Source organism: Ursus arctos, unplaced genomic scaffold (genome assembly GCF_023065955.2).
Source record: "Ursus arctos isolate Adak ecotype North America unplaced genomic scaffold, UrsArc2.0 scaffold_13, whole genome shotgun sequence".
NCBI lineage: Eukaryota > Metazoa > Chordata > Mammalia > Carnivora > Ursidae > Ursus > Ursus arctos.
This window is the reverse complement of record NW_026622797.1, coordinates 47,224,180-47,247,770: the sequence shown is the minus strand read 5'-3', so window position 1 is coordinate 47,247,770 and position 23,591 is coordinate 47,224,180.

Here is a 23,591-nt window from a genome sequence, read left to right as displayed (position 1 = left end):
AACAGGGATGATAACACAGAAAAGAAAAGAGCATTTTGCTTTAACCTTCATGTTTTCAAACAACCCTTCTACAGAATAAGGGTTCAAGGCAAGATGAAGAACATGAGAAAGATTGGTCTTGGTCCAACTGAATTGGCAAAAACAAAATACACGCATACAAAAACTAAGCAGAAAAGTTTACCTGAAAAAAAAAAAGGTAAACTCAAAAGTAGACCCCAAATTATGACTTATCACCAGAGTCTGAATTTTTTAAAAGCTAATATTAATACATTTTAGATTCCTTATATCCCCCATAGTGACTTTCACATAAGAGTTACATTTTTTGTTTTGTTTTGTTTTCTTTCTGTGTTTGTCTTTAACATAGAATAAGGTATTTTTCTCCAGAATGATTCTCAAAGTTTATAGGTTTCGGTTTATGGATATTTTTATTCATTCATTCAACAAATATTTGTTAAGTGCCCAATAAATGCCCAACGCTGTTCTAGATGTTGGGAATACAGCAGTGAATAAAACCAAGTTCCTGCCCTCGCGAAGCTGACGTTCTCGGGGAGCAAATGATAAATGACAAGTACAAAGATAGTGTGTCAGGTTCTGAGAGCTCTGAGAAAAGAAAGCTACCGCAGAGGAGGGGAGGTTAGGAGACGAGTGCAAGAGGTGGCATGGGGAAGGTCGTATTGTGAAGTGACATGGAGCCACATGAATATCTGGGGAGGAGTTCCAGGCAACAGAACAGTATGAAGAGAATCCTTAGGTTGTAATCAGTTATTTATTTAATATTGGAATTACTTAGCACTTATGCTTGAAGCCAGCTGCATCTGGGTATTTGTAGCATTTCCTATAAAATACTGAGCCTTGAGCCCCAGACAGTAAGAAGTTGCTGTGCTTCCCTTCACACCTGCTTTCAGTCTTCAGTCTCTCCTTGAGTCCCACATCCTCCCAGCATCGCCTTTCAGTCTGGTTTCCCGCTAAAAGGCCAAGTTTTCCCTAAACACACAGTTTGGACCCCCCCCCCCCCCCACGCTAGAAAGGGCTCCGATTCTATGGTATGAAATCAATTTTTTACTGGATTACTTTGAGTTTAGGAGAAAACATGGGGTCCTCTCTTCATCATCTAACCTAGTTTTGCTCCCAGCTTCTACAGGCCTGCAGTTCTCCTTGAAGAGTAAGAATTAATGAGTTGGTGTAAACATCAGCAGAGAAATGATTGCAAAATAACTCTAAAGGTATAATAAATTCCACAACCGAGATGTAATGGCACAACATTAACTTTAACTGGGCAAGAGATCTAATAATATTTTTTTAAATATCCTCTTGATACAATTTTTACTCTAAGAATATTTTAAATTGATTATATTATTTGTTCTGAAATATCAAAACTGTTCTTATAGTCATTTTAATTTCTTTTCTTCTCTCCATTGTTCTGCTAGTGCCAGAGTCCAGGACTCCTCTCCCCCCCCCATCCCCCCACACCTGTTGTTCAGTGAATTGAGACAGTCTTCTAAGTGATGTCAGGCTCTCTTCTCCAAGGCACTAAGCCGGATTGATCTTAGTTATACCTCCTATCATGTTACATAAGTGCCCAAAGTGTTTATTGGCATGTTGTCAAAAAGTACCCCCATCTTTCAGTTTGGTCGGGAGGCAGTATGTAAAATAGGGATGGCTAGTATCTACATGTAATAGTTGGGTAATAAACGACCTCTCCCCTCTCAAATCTCAGCGGCTTCTTAAAAACATTTTTTTGTGCAGGCTACGCATTAGCAGCTGTGGGTCAGCTGCCACGGATCTGCTCCATGTGTCTTTTCATCCTGGGACTCAGACTGAAGGAACCAATACTGTGTTGAGATGGGAAATGAACAAGCGCTCTAGCTGAATCAGGACTTCCTTTGAAGCTTCTGCTCAGAGCTGGCGCACTACTATGTCTCACATTCCACTGGTCTGAGAAAGCCACGTATTTACAGGAGGCACTATGGGTCACAGGTCAAGGAGCCTCTTACCTAGAAGGGGGTACATGTTTAGAGACAAGATTAAGGGGGAAACCTTAATGTTTGGCATATGGCAAATTCTCTGTGTTATTTTAGTTTTTCCTGGTACCCGGCAAATTCCCAACCCTGGATCAGTGTGATTACCCACTTTATCTTTCCATCAGTGGAAAACTGCTGGGAACACGATGTAAGCCTGTTGAGGGGTGTCGCTGTATAATCAAAACCTCCACATCACCTGGATCCCCAGGGCTTCTCAGCATTTTTATGTCTCCCGCTTCAGCTTTCCTTCCACTATCCTCAATGTCTATTTCAAACTTTTACCTTTGTCTTCAAATCTCCACAAGACACTCTTCCACTTGTCCCCCTGCAGATAACTTACTCATCCGGCAAGCGTAATTGGGAAAATTGAGCCCATCAGGTGGGAACTCATTTCCATTTTTTTTTTTTGCCTTGTCCAGCCAACCTACAATTTTGGCAAAGCCTATTCTCATCCTTAATGCCTTGTGTCTGGGTGCCAGTGATTAAATGTCTATTCTTCTGTTCAAGGCCACCTTTCCTATCTGTGTTCTTCATGCTATGTATTCCTGCCTTCTCTTATATGTCATTATTATACCCCATTGTCTTTTATGTTTTCAACTTTTTTCTTGTTCTGTTCCTGAAGGATATTTGAACCATGTCACATTCATCTTCATGCTTCCTCTCCGGCACAGCATAGTATTGTTGGTACGACATGTGTTTCACATATATTTGTTGGATGAATGCACAGTAACCCCTAGAAGCTTCCAGTAGTCAACAGTGTCTTCTCAGGGTCAGGCTACTTGCTGCCAGCCCTCCCTCTCTCCTCATATTCTTTACTTATATTCTTTGACATTGTGAATGGTTATGGTCTGATTTGCTACTGATAAAACAGTTAATACACAGCAATTACTATGTCACAGACACCATTCTAAGTGCTTTACATCTATTAACAAAGTAATCTCTATAACAACCCTATGAAGGAGGTATTACTTTATCTCTAGTTTACATCAGAGGAAACGCAGGCACAGAGGGGGTATTAATATATAGGTACTGTGTCTTTTCCTGTACGAATATGGAAAGAAATAAAAAGGATAGGTCAATGAGAGCAAAAGAGAGAGAGAGAGACATAAACATAGATTTAATCTGGTTCTAGCTAGTAAACAATGAAGCTGTAGGGTTTCCTCTTGGGTTTTTTCTCTAGTAACTGATGAGGTCCATAAATAGGGATCCTGAAGGAGACAAAATGTTAGCAGAAATCACCAGTTAGTTGGTATGTGCATCAGAATATAAATGAAACACCCCTCCTCCTCTACTCTTTTGGCTCCTGATGAAGCTTAAGTATTTAACTTTCATGTTGCTTTACTCATTCTGCCGTTGCCACAGCAACTAAAGAATGCCTTTCCTCTGCTCTTGTAGGTATCTGACAAACACAGTTTTTTGAAAAAGGCAATGAATCACATTAAAAAAAAAAAAACACAAGTGGTCAACATGGAGAACTATTATTTATGAGATTCTTAGGACTTAATGAATAGACCTCAGATTTTTTTCCTAGCAAAGTCTGTCCATTTTAAGCACACATCATGTCCTATATAATATTGGAAGCTGAAGGAATGAGGTTTTTATTAGCTTAGAATCATACCAAATATGGAACCTCAACATGTACTCACCTATAACTTATAATGTTTCCATTATCTCGGAAGGGGTGGTACCTTTCTGAAAAATTGCTTTTACATCTCATGTTCCACATTTAGGAAAAAGTCATATATATTTCCTTTGCCATTTTCAAGCTTCTTTCCTTCTTCACTTAGGCATTTTTTAAAAATATATTCTACTGTATTAAGAATTCTAAAGTTAAGACAAGTGATGGGTGACATACTGTTGTTTTGATCAGGATTCTTTTGATTGCAAATGACACAAATACAGCCCACGCTTGATTATGCAAAGGAAAACTTGTATTATGGGCTAGCTTGGGTACTCACAGAACCCAGAGGTGAAAAATAGCAGCATGGTGAGAAGGGAAAATCTAATGAAGATCTCAAATAATGCCTGGATGCTCTGTGCCACTTGTCTCCATATGTCCTTGTTCTTTGGCTCCATGCTTCTCTCTTACTGAAGACCAGCTTTAGTCACACAGTTGAAACATGAACAATGACAGCATCTAAATATTGCTTCTTATGGCCAAAGCCAGTAGAGAAATATCGCACTAACTCTTTTTTCTTTAATCTAAAACAAATTATAAACAAAGAAAAAAAATCAAAAGGAGGAAAAGGAATTATTCATTGGCCCAGTTTTGGTCAAATGACCCACCCAAAGAACAATCAGTACTGGCCATGAGACAGGGTCATGTAACAACATACTTGGTTTATCAGCAGCAGGGGTGACCATTTCTTTCTTTTTGAAATTCATCCTTCACTTGGCCTCCTAGACACTATTCTCCCTCTGTCCTCTATCTTTCTGGATGCTTGTACTCAGTCTATGTTGTTTTTTAAAGATTTGTGTAGAGAAGAGACAACCACACGAAACCCCTTCCTCATAAGAATTGCCTACAATAATTGAAGTTTGCCTATGTCCTTTTCATTCTGGCAGTTGGGATCCCTGCAGTGTTAGAAGTAGTCCCTTACCAGTGGTCTGTCCTATCATCAAGTTCTTCCAGTACTCTTCATAATTTTTAATTTTTAAATATATAGTCAACTAAGGTTCATCTAACCCTCAAGGAAATTGTGCAGTATAAAAGAGAAAGGTGTAGCTAAAAAGCTTGAAAAAAAATGGGTCTCAGTAGAAAAAGAAAATTCAAGCTATGGAAAGGAACTTAAAACAACAAACTAATATAAAAGGAGATTTCAAAATGGAACAATCAAGCTTAGCTAAGAGAATCTCTCTTTCTTAAAGATTTTTAAATTTATTTTAGAGAGAGAGAGAGGGGGAAGGAGGGTGTGAACCAGGGAGGGGGGCAGAGGGAGAAGTTGAGGGAGAGATGCAGACTCCTTGCCAAATACTGACCCAGTGTGGGGCTTGATCCCATGACCCTAAGATCATGACCTGAGCCTAAACCAAGAGTCCTTTGATTAAGAGACTGAACCACCTGGGGCCCCAACATTCTCTTTTAAAATAGGGTCTGGAGGCCATAAAGGAGGAGGAATTTATGCACATAGAAGAAACTATGAACTTTTAGGCAGCTGCAAGCCCTCAGCCTGGATGTAACTCCCATCTTACCATGAAACTGAATGGCTAGAATTCTTCACTCTCCCAATGGGATTTGACAAGTTTCAATCCCTCATTTGCATATTAACCCAACCAAGCCCAATTAACTTAGTTTCAATCTCCGTTTTGCTTAGAGGACCTAAATGAGAACTGTACTCACGACCTTTTGTCTTTAAAACTCTGCCCCCTCTTTGTCTTCCTGAAAACGTGAGTCAGGTTTCTACCTGAACCTGTGTCTCCCAAATTACAATTTGAAGTGTCCAAAGTGCCTGTTTGCTTAAATTTTCCGTGAATGTTTTCATGGTTGACACTAACATACAGGTACTGTAATTAGTAGAATTAGAGAGATTTAAGAAGATTTTATGTCCACGAAAAAAGAACAAGGTATTATGAAAAAGAACTTTTGGAGAACAAGATGAGCTATTGGTAATTTAAAAATTTGCTTGCTGAAATTGAAAAAGAAAAAAGAAATGGAAGATAACATGTGGGAAGTCAACCAGAACGTAGTACAAAAATAAAAGAAAATATAAAAGACACAAAATCTCGATCCAGGATCTAATATCTGAATAGTAAGGGCAAAATAAAAGGAGAATAAAGAAAACGGAGAAAGGAAACTATGAAGGAAACAATGCAAAGGCATTTATCAGAGTGAAAAGAAATATATCATAAGGCCTGTGTACTATTGAACATGATAAACTGCAAAAGACCCATACCGAGACTTATCAATATGAAATTTTGGAACATCAAGGATAAAAATAAGATATTTGGAAAATTTCAGGGAGGGGGGGCACCTGGGCAGCTCAGTCGGTTAAGCTTCTGCCTTCAATTCAGGTCTTGAGCCAAGGGTTCTCAGATCGAGCCCTGAGTCAGGCTCCCTGTTCTGCAGGGGGCCTGCTTCTCCCTCTCCCTCTGCCTGCAACTCCCTCTGCTTGTGCTCTCTTTCTCCTCTCTCTCTGTCAGATATATAAAATCTTAAAAGAAAAAAAAAAAAGAAAAGAAAATTTTAGGGAGGGAAAAGCAGTTAAGCTACAAAGGAATGACAATCAGACTGGTGTAAGATTTTTCATTTCTGTTATGGTGATAGAAAATAGAGGAATGATGCCTCCAAAGAATGAAGACACATCATTTCCCACGGAGAATCCTAAACATAGCCAGAGAACCATCCAAGTGTAGTGGCAAAGTGTAGCCACTGTAAAATCAAGAAAATTATTATGCCAAATGTTCTTTCTTCAGAAATCCGAGGATGCACATTTTCAAAATAATGGTGTTGAGTAAGAGAAAGAATGAAACAATTTCTACGCAAGAAGCAATGAAAGAATAGAAGAACTTGGGTGACTGGCTTAGAGCAGCCTAGAAGGCTAGCACTCCAGAGAAGGTTGGAGGTTCTCTGCGAAGGAGGTTTCTGAGGAAGAAGATGGGACTCCGTATAATTAACAGTAGCATGGAGAGCTTGGGAAAAAATGAGAATAATAATGTAGGCACAAAATTTTATGATCACCCCTCCCTTAATTGGAGTGTGGAATTATTAGGGACAGAGACTAAGCAACGCGGAAAAGAGGTCTCAAAGAGCTGAAATCTAGACATCTAATGTTAACTTCCATGGTCAAGTTAGAATAATAACAAAACCAGCATAATGTTGAACTAATGGATTTTTGAAACGGCTCTTAATTTCATGCAGGATTGATTCCAGAAACGCACTCATTGTCTCTTTTCCTGAAGAAATTATAATCTGATAGAAAATCAAGGTAGGAATAGAACTCTTTGACCTTCCCCCCCCCCCCCCAGATTTTGAGGAGACCTTGGGTAATGCGGGGCTTGATCCATAAACCACGTGTCCGCAGCACCCTTTCAGAGCTGGGTAAACTTCTCTGTGGCAGGCCAGTACTTGGAATGCAGCAACACTCTCATTGGCCACTCCATCCTTAATTTAAAGTGGAGTAGGCATGGAATGCAGATTTGATGCCCATCTCTTCTTGTCCTTGGAAGTAACTGCTTTCTTATTATGGGTCTCATTTTCCTTTCAATGTCAGGTTGAGCTGTTCTACCTGCAAAAGGTGTGGTTCCCCCACCCCACGGATGTCTTCATCTGTCTACTTCCTGGAGAAGAACAGTGGTGTAGGTGCTGCAGCTGGTGGGTCACCGGTTTGGCTTCCTACAAGGAGCTAAGGTCTTCTGATATTTCAGATCTGCCTTGCCCTAGCCCATGCCTCTCAATTCCTGGCCTTCCAGAAATTTCCCTGTCCTCCCTGTTCTTTATGTTTATGATACAGGCTGACCTTTAACACATCCTCACACCACGTGTTCCTTCCTCCTTTTCTTAACTTGGTCCAGCTCTCCAGACTAACACACATTTGGCCTACGCCGTTTGCTTCTTCTTCCTCTTTTGTCCACTCTCTTCAGCTTTATTTGTCTTGCCTTTCTCTGCCCTGACTTTTTACAAATTCATTCATTCATTCATTCATTCATTCATTCATTCAGCAATATTAGGTAGTGTACTGCAAATGAGAATAAAAAGTGAAATATTCTAAAAGATTTCATAACCTCATAGAAGATTTTCAAGTGGAAGAGTAAAAGATAAAAGGACTTCAATTGAGGTATGATAAAAAATATTTTGGGAATGCATAGGACTCAGTACAAAGAATGGGAGATACCTAGGTAAAGCTTTATAAAGGAAGTACGAACTGAGCTGGGGTTTGAGGGATGAGCAAGAGTTTGAAAAAACTGGGACTAGGATAAGGAAGAAAACATATTCTAAGTAAAAGGACTAGAGTATAGGAAGCTACATAATGTGCTACCCCATACCTGTAGTTACCTCTAGCTGTGTTTGATTCTTCTCTTCCTGAGGAGGCGCCATGGACACCATCAGCACCTCCACTGTTGCAATGGTGGAGAAGTCAAAAGAATTTTTCTGGATAGTTCTTATATTGGATAGATTACATCAACTCTCACTGAAATTCCCCATTCTTCATCTTCTTCTTCCAGGATTTCTCAGGGTATCATGTTGTTTCCAAATATGGGCAGTGGTGAGATTTGTTAACAAAGTCATCTTGCAAATATTAAACAGATTATTTGAAATGATAGACGTTGGGGTTTTGCTTAAGCCTATATTTTGAGATGTTCAAGCAATAGTCTTTGAGGGCAACTTACCAAATGCATTAGAGGAAGTCATTTGGAAACCTCTTTACTGCTTTCAGAAACAAGAGAATTGAACTACTCTTTTTGCAGCCAATTCTCTTCAGCCACACACACACAAATGAAGTTTTACTAACACCCTTTCTCCTGAGAACACTATCTACTGTGAGAAGTGCCAACAGCTGAAAGCATCGAGCCTGCCCTTGCGCTGTGAGAACACAGCTCTCTCCCAGGATCTGCCCAGATACTCATTAAAATCCAATGAGTACCCTACAAGGATGTGTTGTTTTGTCCAACATCATAGCTTTCGGAAAGAAAAGAATTTCAACTAGGTGTGGGAAGTCGGACACAGTCGAACACCATGGTAACTGGGTCAAATTAACTCTTTAAACAGGAGCCACCGGCAGATGAATGGAGGCTGGCCATGGGTAACCATGTAAAGCATTACAGTTGAACTTGCTCCTGCCCTGTGTAACTTCTGCTATGCCCCAAACTCGACAGCATCCATTTCCTTCCTTTCTCACTCTGGCTTTGTATCTTTCCCCCTTGCTCCTTCTTTTCATATCTCTGGCACTGATCGATGGTTCCCCTATCATTTCGGTCTCTCTGGAATAGCTCATGGACCTAGTCATTTTGTTTACTTCTCTCACAACTGCCATATCCATAAACTGCAGCCACTTCTTCCCATGTTTATACCACACAAGGGAAAGAGCCACTTGCCTAGCATTCTGTCAAAGGACGCATATTACCACCGTCATGCTCTTCTTCAGCACAGCAGAAGTCAGAGAGAGATGGGGATAGAGGAGGGCACTAAAAATAGTCCCCATCTTTAAGGAGCTTAAAATCCATTTGGCTGTCACAAAGAATACATTTATTAAGCCTCACTGTGCGAGGAAAATGTTTATTTCGCCCAAAGAATTGGTATGTTTTCTTTTGTCAGATATTGGAAATTATAGTATTTAGAATCTTTCTCTTGTTTGCTTTTGCTGCCAGAATGCTTAGCACCAAGTGTACCATTCACAGACTACAATTACATAAGCTTTAATTGCTTCCTTTCCTTTGTATGGCCTTGACTTTATATGCTTATTACTAATGGATAGATATTATTATAAGGTTAAACTCTTAAGCTTTTTCGGAATGGCACGGGTGTAAATAACCAGACAAAGATTTTTAGCTTGAGTTGGATAAAGATATGAAAGATGTGCTCATGCAATTTGTACATGAGAAGAGGCTAGACAAGAATATTGCAGTATTTAGGATGATGCTGGATAGAAAGAGAGAGCATTAATTCCTCAGATTTCTGGAGTCCTGCCAGTGGCAGAAAAGTAGAGTGGGAAGAATCCAAGGTGATGGGCTTCAGAGGAGTGTCAGGGATAAACTTTGTGGAGAGAGAGTGGGAGCTTCAGGGAGCAAATCATAGAGGTTTGAGGGCCAGGAGTGAATTCTTAAGGGACAAAGGATAAGACTGCTGTACTTGCCATAAGGGTGATATTTTGGGGAAAGGGAGATGTTTTTATTAATGATTTTAGAGAAGTATTCCTATATGATACTTTTCCTTCAAGGCCCTTGGGGGTCATACTGATGTTTATTTGAATTTGGTGATGTATTCAGGTGGCGATAAATCTGCTTGGCTTCATGACATTATTAGAACATAGACTCAGAATGTAGAAGCATCTCGGGAAGCCATAAGGACAGATTGGATGGTTACAGGGATTGTTCGTAGGAAAAAACAACGTATTATTTAGAGTTCAGGTTCAAACTCCCAAGTGAAAAATTGTGGGTTGTGTTAAATATTGGAAAGAATTGAAGATTTTCATTAACATGAGTTACAGGTATGATGTAGGTTTCAAAGAACAGGAGTTCGTGGGCAGCATGCTCAGGGGGTAGCATGTAAGACAAAAGGGTGGTGGTCCCGGGTGAACTGCATTCCCTTCTGAACACAAAAAGTAAAGGGGAACATTTTTGTGACTACTTAGAGTATAGAATGGCCAAATGGAAAAGCAATTAAAAGTGGTGTCACATGGGAACAGTTAAGCGTCTGTACACTTTTAACTCAAAGGAGAAAAGTATGAGGCCAAAGGCAAGGTCATTATTCTCAGGTATTTGAAGAGAACCAGCATGGCTTCTGGGCAGAAGCGTGTGATTGGAAGGCAGAAAAGCTGTGAGTGCAGCTGACTTGTGGGGTACACACAGGGGCCGTGACATAACCAATGCTTTGTCAGTATCACGCCTGTGCTTGGTGGTGAATGGACAGCGAGTGCATGGCAATTAGTAGGCCTTCAACCAATGCTGATTTTCTTCCTGTAATTAAGAGGATATGAGAATGGAGAATTCGCTCCAGTCCCTAAGAATTAGGTCTAAAACCAGTATAGAGAAACTATGAGAAGACAGATTTCAGATCAATTAAAAAAAATATGTACTTTTGAAGAGAAAGTGAGCTTTCTCAGCTGGTGTTTTTGTTTCCCAGCCCAGAAAAGTATTCAAACCTAAGCTTTCTGAGCCCAGTATCACCTAAGAAATCTGGGACCTTAGTGATAACTCCTACTTTGAGACTTCCTGGGATGCAGGCTACAAGGACCATTTTGTTTTCTCTTAGAAATTGGAGATGAGGAGACGGAGAAGACATGGCATTTTCCAGATAGAAACTGAAGTTGGCTAAAGTCAGAAAAAAACAATGTGTTGCTCTGTCAATCTGATACCAATAAGGAAACACAGGCCCACCGGAAATAGCATAATTTGAGGAAAGTTTTTACGAAGTTCTCGTTTACAGAGTCAAGTAAATAAGAATCACAATCCGGCATTAAGGAGAAAAAGGGGCAATTTAAACCTGGAAAGGGGGCATCAGATAGAGGAGACTACCTTGAAAGGAGCAGCATGCTGACCTCTCTAGGAGGTCTTGCAGGGAGGGCGCCAAGGGGAGAAACACTCTGACCTCACTCTCCTCCCTCAGTCATCTTGGGCTCTCCATTGGCCAAAGACAACTGAAAGGGGGAGAACAAGGGAGCATGTTGCTTTCCAAATGGACCATCCTTCCAGGCAGGGAGAAAGGCAGAACTTACTACTCAGTGAGAAATGTTCAAATGGCGTAACACAACCACTTTTTCCAGCCTTCTAAAATTCTTTTATACAGGCATTCTAATGAGACACGAGTGAAATCTCTCTTGACAAGAACCACATTGTCTTTCTGTTTATCCCCCTTTCTTCTCCTCATGCTATTTGCTCTTCTTGAATCAGCTAGTACTATTGGTTCTACTTCCATCTTCCATGCTCAGTGGCTAGATCCGTAGATGGGCCACCACAGCAGATGCCCATCTGCAACTCTACCTGAGAAATTTCCGATGGAGCCAGGCTGGGCATCTGTGAGTTCTTGACCAGCACTCAGGCTCTGTTCACAGTTGGCTAATCATAGGATACTATTTTGCCTTTCTGATCCATTAAAATTGAGTCTCTACCTTCCATACATGGTTCCTGGAAGTCACGTAGTTCCTGTGCCTTGGTCCTCTCTCCTTCTTATTGTTGTCATTGCCATTCACTCATTTATTAATCAATGTATTCTTTTCAAATAGATTGAGACCCTATAATATATACCCATTGGGATATAGTGGGAAACATGCCCGTCATGGTCTTTAACTTATCGTGACTTATTTTATCTTATTACTCTCAAAACATTAAAATGTCCTAGAAATTGTCAAAATTTCAGGGTACTCCAAGACTCTCCTTTATAAACTTAAGAGAAACAAACGTTCATTTCAGATCAGGTATTCTAATTTTTGACCTGGGAAATGTGTCCCTATAGCCATTTGGAAGACAAAAGGCAGAACCAGAGTTGAATATTTCTGCATCGGTGATTGAACGATAGCTTGGAATGCATGTTCTCTAATTAATAGAGAGTCATTGACAGCGAATAGTTTTATTTAGTTTGATGACAATGATAAGTACAGAATGTATATTTAATCAAAGTGCCATAAAAATTGGCATATTAGGATATTTTATTTTATTATTATTATTTTTAAGGATTTTATTTATTTATTTGACAGAGAGAGAGAGAGAGAGCACAAGCAGGGGGAGTGGCAGGCAGGGGGAGAGGGAGAAGCTGGCTCCCCACTGAGCAGGGAGCCCGATGTGGGGCTCGATCCCAAGACCCTGGGACCTGAGCCGAAGGCAGACGCTTAACTGACTGAGCCACCCAGGCACCTCTAGAATATTTTATAAATAAGAGGCAGCTTACAAGTATGAGAAGATATTATTTTAAGTGTTAGCAAGAGTGTTCATTTTCTTCAAGACATATATGAAAATTAAAAACAATTTATTAAAATGAATTGGAGTTAAGGCCTATTTACATTGCTCAAGTATAAAAGTATTGCAAAGTAAATTGTCCTCCATAAGATAAGAGCTTATAATTGTTAGTAATGATTATTTAAAAAGTCTATTTAGAATTCTTGAAGAAACGAATTAAGATTTTGCTTATAAGGAACATGTAAAGCTTAAAAGAAATATACTCTCTATAAGCATTCAAATAAAATGAATCCCTAATAAATATTTTTGAGGTCCTTGTGCATAATTTTGAGACTTTATCACTCTAATATGATATGGGTAGCAAAATAACTTAGGACCGGAAAAGTGACAGTTCTTATTAATTTTGTCTATATATAGAATTATTCATAAACTCCATAGAATTAGGGTAGGCCTTGAGGATTTATCAAGTCCAACCACCTTTCACAGGTCAAGAAATTTAATTTCCACAGATGTGAAAAGAAGGAAAAGATATTCTGCAGAAGCCGCCTACCTTTAATCCCTATATCTAAAAATCTTGTGTTAGGATTTTGACTCCCAGCAGCAGGTTTGCAAGACTGAGTTGCCCTTGACCTTCTACGTGCAGCTCTGAACTCTGGGGTTGTCACCATTGCCCCTTGTCTCTACCTGAGTTGTACTATCCATAATTTCTCAAATTAATTTGACCTCACGAGCCCTCTCCACAGTTCTAATGCAGCTGCTTCTGAATATGAAATCTATAAATTTTCTGGAGAAAAAAATCTCTCCAACGGTGACCAAATGATCATAAGCAGATACATTGTACACGAATATTTCTCAACCTGAATGGCCTTCAGAAAATTCTTAAACATATTGTCTCTGAGAATGCTTTTTTGTTTGTTTGTTTTAGTTTTCATTTCAATGTTCATCTCTAATAAAACCTTAATGTAAGTTCATTCTCAATGATTTAAATAATCGCCTTATAATGGAGGAATGCTAGGCAATTTCAGTTTTTCTGCTTACATTTATCCAGGATTGAATTTGTCATGTGAAATTTGCTGTAAGTGCTGACGTCATTGAGGCTATAACCCAATTTTGAGAACAATGCGTTGTATGGACCATGTTTGTGTAGATACGCTTCGTTAATCCATTACCTCTGTGTGAGTAAATAAGCAATGAAGCCATTTCTGCACCTCACTTCAGTAATACTTAAGCTGCATATTCATTCATTCATTCATTCATTCATTCATTCATTCATTCATTCAAGTATTTATTTGGCCAGGGACGGGGTAGGTAGAAAGAAATAGCAATAAACATGGAGTTTACATTCTATTGTGAGAGTGAGGAGAAGATTCAGAAAACAAACAACGAAATAAATATGCAGATAAAGGCGCATAACCAAGTGTTATGAACTGGTAGTACTTCATGTAGGTTTCAATGGAGCCACATGACAACCTTATCTTCACATGAGAGTTTTAAAGAGTTAAATGATACGACAAGAAAACTTGCCTTTGCGAATGGCTTACTAGCAGAATTTTAGTTCAGTGTGGAGTCTGATTATAATAACCAGCAACAAAACCTTCAAGTTATGAATGTCATTTTGTAAAGCATGCTAATGTGACCAGGCATTCATTCTCTACATTAGTATAATTGAAGTGAAAACAAGGAAGCAGATTAAATGTAGAAACAGACCTGAGGCTACATTTCTCCAATATTAACTCCAACTTCTGTTATCTGTTTTAGCACATCAGTGTCATCTGTCACACTGAATTAATGTTTTAATTGTGTTGGGTTTTTTGTTTATATTTAATTTGTAATCCTGATTTTTATTTCATGGTTGTGTAAGTGCTCTAAGCATGAGATATTTACACATTGTCCTACAAAAATGTATCGCCATCACTTATGTCAAAACTAGAGGTTCCTGATGTAATTTTCTTTCCTTAGAATTGATAAAAACATTGATAACCTTTAGTGTTGTTAAGATTATGGAAAAACACTTCATAGACCAGGGAAAGAATGAATGGCCATAATTTTTGGGGATTGAAATCTGACAGTACCCATTGATAATCAAAGATTCACACCATTCAGCCCACTTTTGGGAAACCATTCATCAGAAATAAAAGCATCTACATGTGTTCATTTATGTATAAGGAGGATTATTGCAGAATTTCTGGTAATGCCAAAATAAAGAACCAAAATATTACCAAATCAAATCCACCAATTATAAAATAAAAAAATACTTCATGACCAACTAGGCTTTATCCCCAAATTATAAAGTTTCTTGTGTTTTTTTTTTCACTTTATTCTTTTGTGACTGTTCAGTAGAGTTTTCCAGAGACTACATAACGTACGCTAACAAGGTAGTTTTGATAACTCATGGAATTCGTGCGTATGTGCTCTTGTGTTTTAAAATTCTCTTGGTTTCAAGTTATAGTAAGGTAATTACTGGTGAATATAATTCACATATGCAAAAGGTCTTTGGAGTCCTCAATATTTTTTCTTATTATAAAATTTTGCTTTTTTATTTTAAAACACCCAGAAATTTCTAATATTTTTTATTGCCAGTATCTGTGAGTCTAAGAATTCTGTTTTCTTTCGATCAACTGACTTTTAGTGAATTGACTTCCTTTTTGGGAGCTTCTGATAAAAATATTCCCTAAAAGTATATTTACTAGAAAATATTTTAAACGCATTTACAAGTACAGAAATAATACAATGAAGAGCCTTATGCAAACAGGTCGGTTCTAATAGATGTCTTTCATATTTGCTTCAGATCTTTTTTTAGTTGACTATCTTTTTTTTTTTATTTTTATTTATTTATTTATTTTTTTAAAGATTTTATTTATTTATTTGACAGAGAGAGAGAGATAGCCAGCGAGAGAGGGAACAGAAGCAGGGGGAGTGGGAGAGGAAGAAGGAGGCTCATAGCGGAGGAGCCTGATGTGGGGCTCGATCCCATAATGCCGGGATCACGCCCTGAGCCGAAGGCAGACGCTTAACCGCTGTGCCACCCAGGCGCCCCGCAGTTGACTATCTTTTAGAACAGTTTATGATTTACAGGAAAAATTGGGGATATAATCTCATGTATTCTGCACCAGTTTCCCTTATTATTAACATCTTACCATTAGTAGGAGACATTTAACACAATTAATGAACCAATATTGATATATCATTGTTTTGTGCAGGCCATACTTTATTCAAATTTTCTTAGTTTATTACCTGATATACTGCCTCTTCATTGTTGTTGTTCTAGGATCCTATCCAGGATACCACATTATGTTTTGTTTTCATGTCTCATTAGGTGTCTCTTAGTTGTGACAGTTTCCCAGACTTTTCTGGGTTTTAGTGACCATGACAGTTCTGAAGAATACTGGTGATATATTTCGTAGGATATTCTTCTAGCGGAATTTGCCTTGTGTTTTTCTCATGGTTAGACTGCAGTTACATGTTTTGGGGACAAAGAGCACAGAGATGAAGTGTCATGTTCATCATATCATATCAAGGTAACTGCTATCAATACGATTTATCCCCCTTGATGTTGATCTTGGTCACCTGGCTAAGGTAATATTTACAGGTTTCTCCTATGCCAAGTTATTCTCTCCTCCCCCAACTTTCTATACTGTGCTCTTTGGAAGAAAGTCTACATGCAGCTCACACTCGAGGGCTGCCCTCTGTTGAAAGCAGAGTATCTACATAAATGATTAGGAATTTCTGTGCTTGGCAGATTTGTCTCTTTTCCATTTGTTTGTTTGTTTGTTTGTTTATATCAGTACTACTCATGAATACTTATTTCATATATTGAGTTATAATTTCTTCTTTATTTTTTTTTTGTTGCTAAAATTGTTCCAACGTTGGTCATTGACCAATCTTTCAGTTGGCTCTTATGCACCTAGGAAATACTTCCACCAACGAAAGCTCGTTTGTTTCTTTGTTTATCACTTCCTTACTTTCTGGCTTATAAGATACTCCAGGATCATCTTGTATATTTCTTGCCCCATTCTAGAATCAGCCATTTCTCCAAGGATACTTGGTTCCTTTTACTTGAGAATAGTGCTAGAAATTAAGATCTAAGCTCTACATTCTCAGTGATTTTTAAGAATTTTAAAGAGTCCTGAAAATGAAAGGTTTTAACGGCTGGTCTTCACTGGCTAATACAACAACTGATTACAAAGTATGGATGATTATCTTATATGAATGCACGGAGGAAGCAGTTTATTAAAAAAGGCACAGACTTAGATTTGAGTCAAAGCTCTTTGTCTTAGAGGCAGTGTGACCTTGTACAAATTACCAACTTTTCTAGTTTCTCAGGCTCACTCACACTTGACAAATGGACTTTCACTTATTTGTAATTTCCCCAAAGTGTAGTATTTTATATATTTATATATACGTGTGTGTATATATACTTCTACCTTCATGATATCTCATTATCTATAGTACATGTTTATTCAGGTACTGAATTTTAAATCCATTATATCATTTACTTGTTACAGCAACACTATGAGGCTTGTGCTCTTCTTATCACCATTTCAGAGGTAGGGAAACTGAGGCTCAGATGGGTTCAGTTAATGGGGGAAGTTCTTCCTAATGTGCCAGGGACATACCCAGGTCTAATTAATGTTATTTCTCTGTCTTCTTCCTAACATGTAACAAATAACAGTTAGAGAGTAAACTTTTGGCCAGTCTCCTAGGCCAGGGAGTTGCTTACCTTATGTTACTCATGCCAGGGTGTTTCACAGAGTCAAGCGTGCTGGGGGCTTATTGAGTGCGTCCCTTGGCTAGAAACCATTCTCATCTTGCCAAAATTAAAGTGGCCCATATAAATACTCTTCCAGAGCTGGTGAGGCAAAGACATAAGTAACAACAACAACCATCAAAAATAACAATAACATCTGACAGCACTTGACGTTCTACTCTGTCAACCACTGTGCTCAGTATTTAATAGTCGTCATCTTCTTTCATTGTCACCATAAATCCATGAGTACTTAACTATTCCATTTTTTAGGTGAGAAAACTGAAGATAGGAGTGATTAATTTTATTTCCCAAAGTGATGCAAATTGTTAGTGGCAGAGCCAGTGTCCGAAGCCAGGACTGTGTGATTCCAAACCCATTTACTCAGACATTACACAAGGGAGAACAGTGGTTGCTGGCAAGTGGAGACTTGCTCTGGGCATTTTTCAGAACTCAGTAGAGGCAACAAGCTTCCCTTAAGTTCTAGAGCTGCAAAGATTTGTGCAATGCAAATGAAGAGTAGGGCTTGTGAGGGCTGTAGAAGGATAGCTGATGCAGACTTTGTGCTTAAAATCTGAACACTGTTTACTGGGAATTTTCAGCAGGAGGCATATAAGTTCTGTTATAAGGAAGCCGAGATCAACTAGCCCAGGAAAGGGGATCACATACCACACAGAAGTAGGATGAATGATGAGAATTTAGGGAGGAATAATGCAAAGATATATTTCTCAGACATTTCTAGCAAAGTGTATCATCATTTTCCTACTGAGGAGAGACTGAATATTGACATTTGACCTATACTCTCTTTTATTTGTAGTGCGGATATATGCATTATGGTGGATTGCATTTTTTTTAAAAAGACTGCAGTGGTTAATTTTATGTGTCAACTTGACTGGACTTCGGAATGCACAGACATTTGGTCAAATATTCTGGGCGCGTCTGTGAGGGTGTTTGGATGAGAAGAACATTTGATTCAGTAGACTGAGGGAAGCAGATTTCCCTTCCTAATGTGGGTGAGTCTATCCAGTCAACTGAAGACCTAATAGAATAAAAAAGGCTAAGAATGAACTGTTGTGGCCTAACTGCTCAGACCCCAGCCCTTCCCTGAACCGTCCTCATTGCGCCAGCACAGGCGATGAGAGAATGCCTGTGGAGAAAGTACAGTTGTGCTTTACTATGTTGACTTGGCACTCTTGCCCACATCTGCTGGCAGGAACGAGCCACCAGGCTCTGCCTAGGTGCAAGAGGGTTCATAGCTCATGGAGGAGAAGAAAACATGCATTTAGGTAAACACAATGAGTCTTGGCCCCATAGAAACCTTGGATTAAGTGGAAGCAAACAGACAATTAAAGTTAAATATTGGGACACGAAGTTGGACTGGCTAAGCTGGCAAATTGCTTTAAGCAATAGTGCCTGATGGGTCTGTTTCTGATTATGTCTGCAACGTGTTATATGTAATTATGCTCAAGTGCTAGAATGGAAGACAAGATGTTAACAATGGTTCGATTTATCGAAATAGTATAATTATGACTACCTTTTTTTCTTGTACTCGATTTTTCTATTTTTCCTTTCTTTTTGTAATGAGCAGAGGAAAAATATAGTTCAGAATAAATAAAGTAAAAGAATTGCTTGAGTTAATGTTTGCTACATATTTATAGAATGTCACCAGAGTAGCAGAAATATTTCATTCTCAACCCAAAATATAATTTATCCAAGAATATGTCCTAAGGGTTCTTTTTCGTTGAGTAATTTATCAAGAAGTGAAAAAGCATTTGTAATATTGAGTGTACTTCAGAAATTAGAGAATTGTAAACATACCCAATATCCTATCTTGCTCTGTTTTAATGCCAGATAATTGGTAGATATCATTTACTTTAAGAAAGCTAAGAAAAGTGTTTGGAATTAAAATGAAGACTGAATCCACATCAACAATATGTACAAGGGTGTAGAATTTTATTTTGAGTTGTATGCATGCGGCCAGTATGCTCTTTCCTAACATTTGAACATGTATTTTTTTAGTGTTTGTTGATTTATTGATCTAACAAGTTCCACTAACCAAGGTCATTAGAGTCAAAAGGTCCCCAGGTTTGAAAACACAGAATATTGTTTTTGGATATAAATAAGACTCAGCTCAAATGCAGAACATTTTTAGTGGGTAGAGATAATTAAAACTACCACTGGCCTGAACCAGTGGTACTTGGAATTGTAGTGATGGACTATTGAAAATTAAAGATAATACATGACTCAGCACAACTCACCTCAGGACTGTTAGGAATGCTTGAATCAACTTTAAACTAGGTGGTAACTATTAAACTTACTTTCTTCACTTTTTTTAGAGATTATATTTTTTTGTTGAACAGAAACAACTCTGGAGAATAACTTGATACTCATTAAACTCTCAACTCAGGTTCCTAAATCTTTTTTTTTTTTTTTGCCATATAAGCTTCAGATTAAAAGGTACATATCAGCATTCATTATACTTAGCATAAAAAATGGCATCCGTTTTAGATGTTGAAAGAATAACACTAAGTCATTTTGATAGAGTTGAAGCCATGCTGTACCTTTCCCTGATCCCACTCACTCCCCCGCCTACTCAAAAGTAACCTGCACTCTGAACTTGGTGCTCGTTATTTATATTATGTCCTTGTACTACTTTTTACGTATACACCCCTAAGCAGTGTACATTATTTGGATTATTTTAAAACTTAAAATGAAGAGTACTATACTCCATAGATATTTATGCAACTTTTTTCCTCCACATTATTTTTGTGACCTTTTTCTTGATAAGCGATTTTATTTCATGAATAGTCATTACCATATAATATTCCTTTGTGAACATGCCAAATATAGTTATCCCTTTCCTATTTATTGCTATGTACAGCTGACCCTAGAACAACACGAGGTTTAGAGGCATTGACAACCCGCCCCCAGCATAACTTTTGACTCCCCAAAACTTTAACTACTGAAAGCCTACCCCTGCCTGGAAGGCTTACTGATAACATGAACAGTTGATTAATACATATTTTTATGTTATATGTATTAATATATTACTGTAGTCTTACAATAAAGTAAGTCAGAGAGAAGAAAAGGTTATTAGGAAAATGACAGAGAAGGGACAATACACTTACAGTACCGTACTGTATTTATCAAAAAAACTCTACCTGCAAGTGAACCCATGCAGTTATAACCCCTGTCATTCAAGGGTCAACTGTAGATTGTTTCAAGTTTTTCTTTCTTTTTCTTTTTCTTTCTAAATGGTGCTAAATGAATAGATTAGTATGGATTTCTTTGTGAAAATGCAGGAGTATCCCTAGAGTATGTACTTTGATGGGGAATTATTGGTAAATCTCTCTCCAAAGGTCAATAAAGATGACCCCACCAGCAGTGTATTAAGTCCAATTGCTCCATCATCACGTGCCATCAGATTTTTAAATTCTTACCAAACTAGCAGGAGAGCAATGATATCTTCTTTTGTTTTAATTTGCTTTCTCCTGATTGCTCATGAATTTGAACATCTTTTTCCACAGTCACTGGCAATTTGAATCTCTTCCCCTGTGAATTGACTATTCACAGCCTTTACTCATTTGTTTATTTGATTGCCTTTACTTAATGATTCGTGGAAGTTATTTATAAATTTCAGGTGCTGAGGTTTCTCACTTATATGTGCATTATATATAATGTCTCAGCTTGTGGTTTCTCTTTCAAGCTTATTTACAGTGCCTTTTGTCATACGCAAGTTGTGTCTTAAAAAACATTATGTACAGTCTTCTATAGTTTTAAATTTTTGCTTTTCAAATTTAGTTCATGAATCAATAGATCATTGTGTGCAAGGTGTACAATGTGAGATATAATTAATTTTTCTCATGTCGTTGATCGCCCCTGCCCTGTACACTGAGCAAAATATTTCTCCATTGATTTGCGATGCAACACTTGTCATTTGTCAGGATTCCTACATGTGTGGGTTGCTTCTGGCTCTCTATGTAACAGGTTGGGAGGTCCAGAAGCAGTGCTGAGATGGAGTTCAGTCTGCAGGGTATTTATTAGGGATTGGCACCTGTGGAAGGAGGAGGAGAAAGTGGGATGAAGCAGATGGGAAGTCAACCTGTGATACAGGGCCAGGAAAGACTCAGCCAACCCTGCAGGGGGCTCCTGATATCCAAAGCCCTAAAAATTCTCCCATGGCTGAAAACTCTGGTTTTTATATTCTCCACGATCAGTCCTTGGATGTGGGCCACTGTGGGAAGACAGGCCTCCGCTGAGGCAAATGCTGAAGCAACTGACCCTGGAAGATGTCTGCCCACAGCATTAGAAGCAGCAGGAGAAGTCCTTTCTGGAAGAAGGCAGATTGCATGGGGCATCTTGGACTCCACCACGTTATTCCATTCCATTTGCATATTATTCTATCTTTATAGCAAGAATTAATCCCTAGTAAGCCAAATCTCCTTTCCTGATAATTCTTCATCAAATGAAGCTATCTAGGGGCTCCTGGGTGGTTCAGTTGGGTAAATGTCTCCCTTTGGCTCAGGTCATGATCCCAGCATCCTGGGATCTAGCCCCGCATGGGGAAGTCTGTTTCTCCCTCCACCCCTCCCCCCTGCTTGTGCATTCACGCTCGCTCTCTCTCTCTCAAATAAATACAATCTTTAAAAAAAACCCACGAAGATATCTACATTTAGCCCTATCTTTTCTATTTCAATTTTGAAATTTGTGTACCAAGTTCCAAGGAAAACTCTGGATTTTTGTTGAAATTGCATTGAACTTATAATTCAGAAATTAGTGATATCTTTATATCATTGTAATATAAAATATACTTCTGCTGATTTACAGTTTATTTTGTAACCTTTCTAAGGTTTTGCAATTTTTCCATAAAGAATTTTCACATTTTATGTTGAATCAATTTCTACTTATGGTTAAGATTTCTGCAGCTATTTTAAATGGGATTTTATTTTCATTGTTTCTAAAGATTTATTGCTGATATATAAGAACACTCTTGATTTTATTATTATTTTTTTTAATTTTACTTATTTATTTGACAGAGAGAGAGGCAGCGAGAGAGGAAACACAAGCAGGGGGAGTGGGAGAGGGAGAAACAGGCTTCCCGCTGAGCAGGGAGCCTGACACAGGGCTTGATCCCAGGACCCTGGGATCATGACCTGAGCCAAAGGCAGACACTTATCGACTGAGCCACCCAGATCCCCCTTGATTTTATTTGTTCATCTTGCATCTGCAAACTGTGCTGAGCTTTATCAGTTCTAACAATTTGTCCATAGATTATTTCATATCTTCTCAGTGAAATCATACCACCTTCAAGGTAAAACCTTTTCTTTCTTTTTTTTTTTTTTTTGGCCTAATTTCGTTTATCAATTATATACTTTTAATTTCTTTATTGCCTTATTATGTAGCTAACATTTTCTAGGATAATATTGAATAGAAGCACTGTTTATTTTCTCATTTTAAAAGGAATGTTTCTAAAATTTCATCATTAACTTTTACTTTATTTCTTTATTTTTAAGTTTATTTTATTATTTTTAAAAAAATTTAAAAGATTTTATTTATTTGACAAAGAGAGAACACACAAGCAGGGGGAACAGCAGAGGGAGAGGGAGAAGCAGGCTCCCTGCCAGGGAGCCTGATGTGGGGTTAGATCCCAGGACCCTGGGATCCACCTGAGCCAAAGGCAGACGCTTAACTGACGGAGCCACACAAGCACCCTGAGCTTTTACTTTAGCTTTAGGTGTTTCGTAGGTGATTTTTATCTGCCCACGGCAGTCTCTAGTCCCAGTTTGCTAGATCGTCTTCATGAATGAGTGCTGGGCAGTATTGTACACTTAGCAACATCTTCTGAGATGATCTGTGGATTTTTTCCTTTGCCGCCATCATGTTGTGTTCTATGCTATTAAATTTTCTGATGTTGCGCCCTGTGCTCGTGGGTTACAACCAAGTTGCTTATGATTCATCTTCCTCTTTACACATTTTATATTCGAACTTTGTATAGCATATTTGCATCTGTTCACAAGTGAGATTGGCCTGGTTTTTATCTTGTACTTTCTCTGTCTGATTCTGGCTTCAAGTTATTCTAGTCCTACAACATGAGGCACTTCACCATTTTTAAAATTCTTTGAAACAATTTGTTGTGATAGGAAGTATGATTGTTTCTTTGCTGCTTCACTAAAGAAATGTGTAGAAACAGGGAGAGCCTATAGGTTTTGGGGGGGAGAATGAGGTCATTGGGGATAAGATTTTTGATTATCAATTCAATTGATTCAATGGTTATTGTT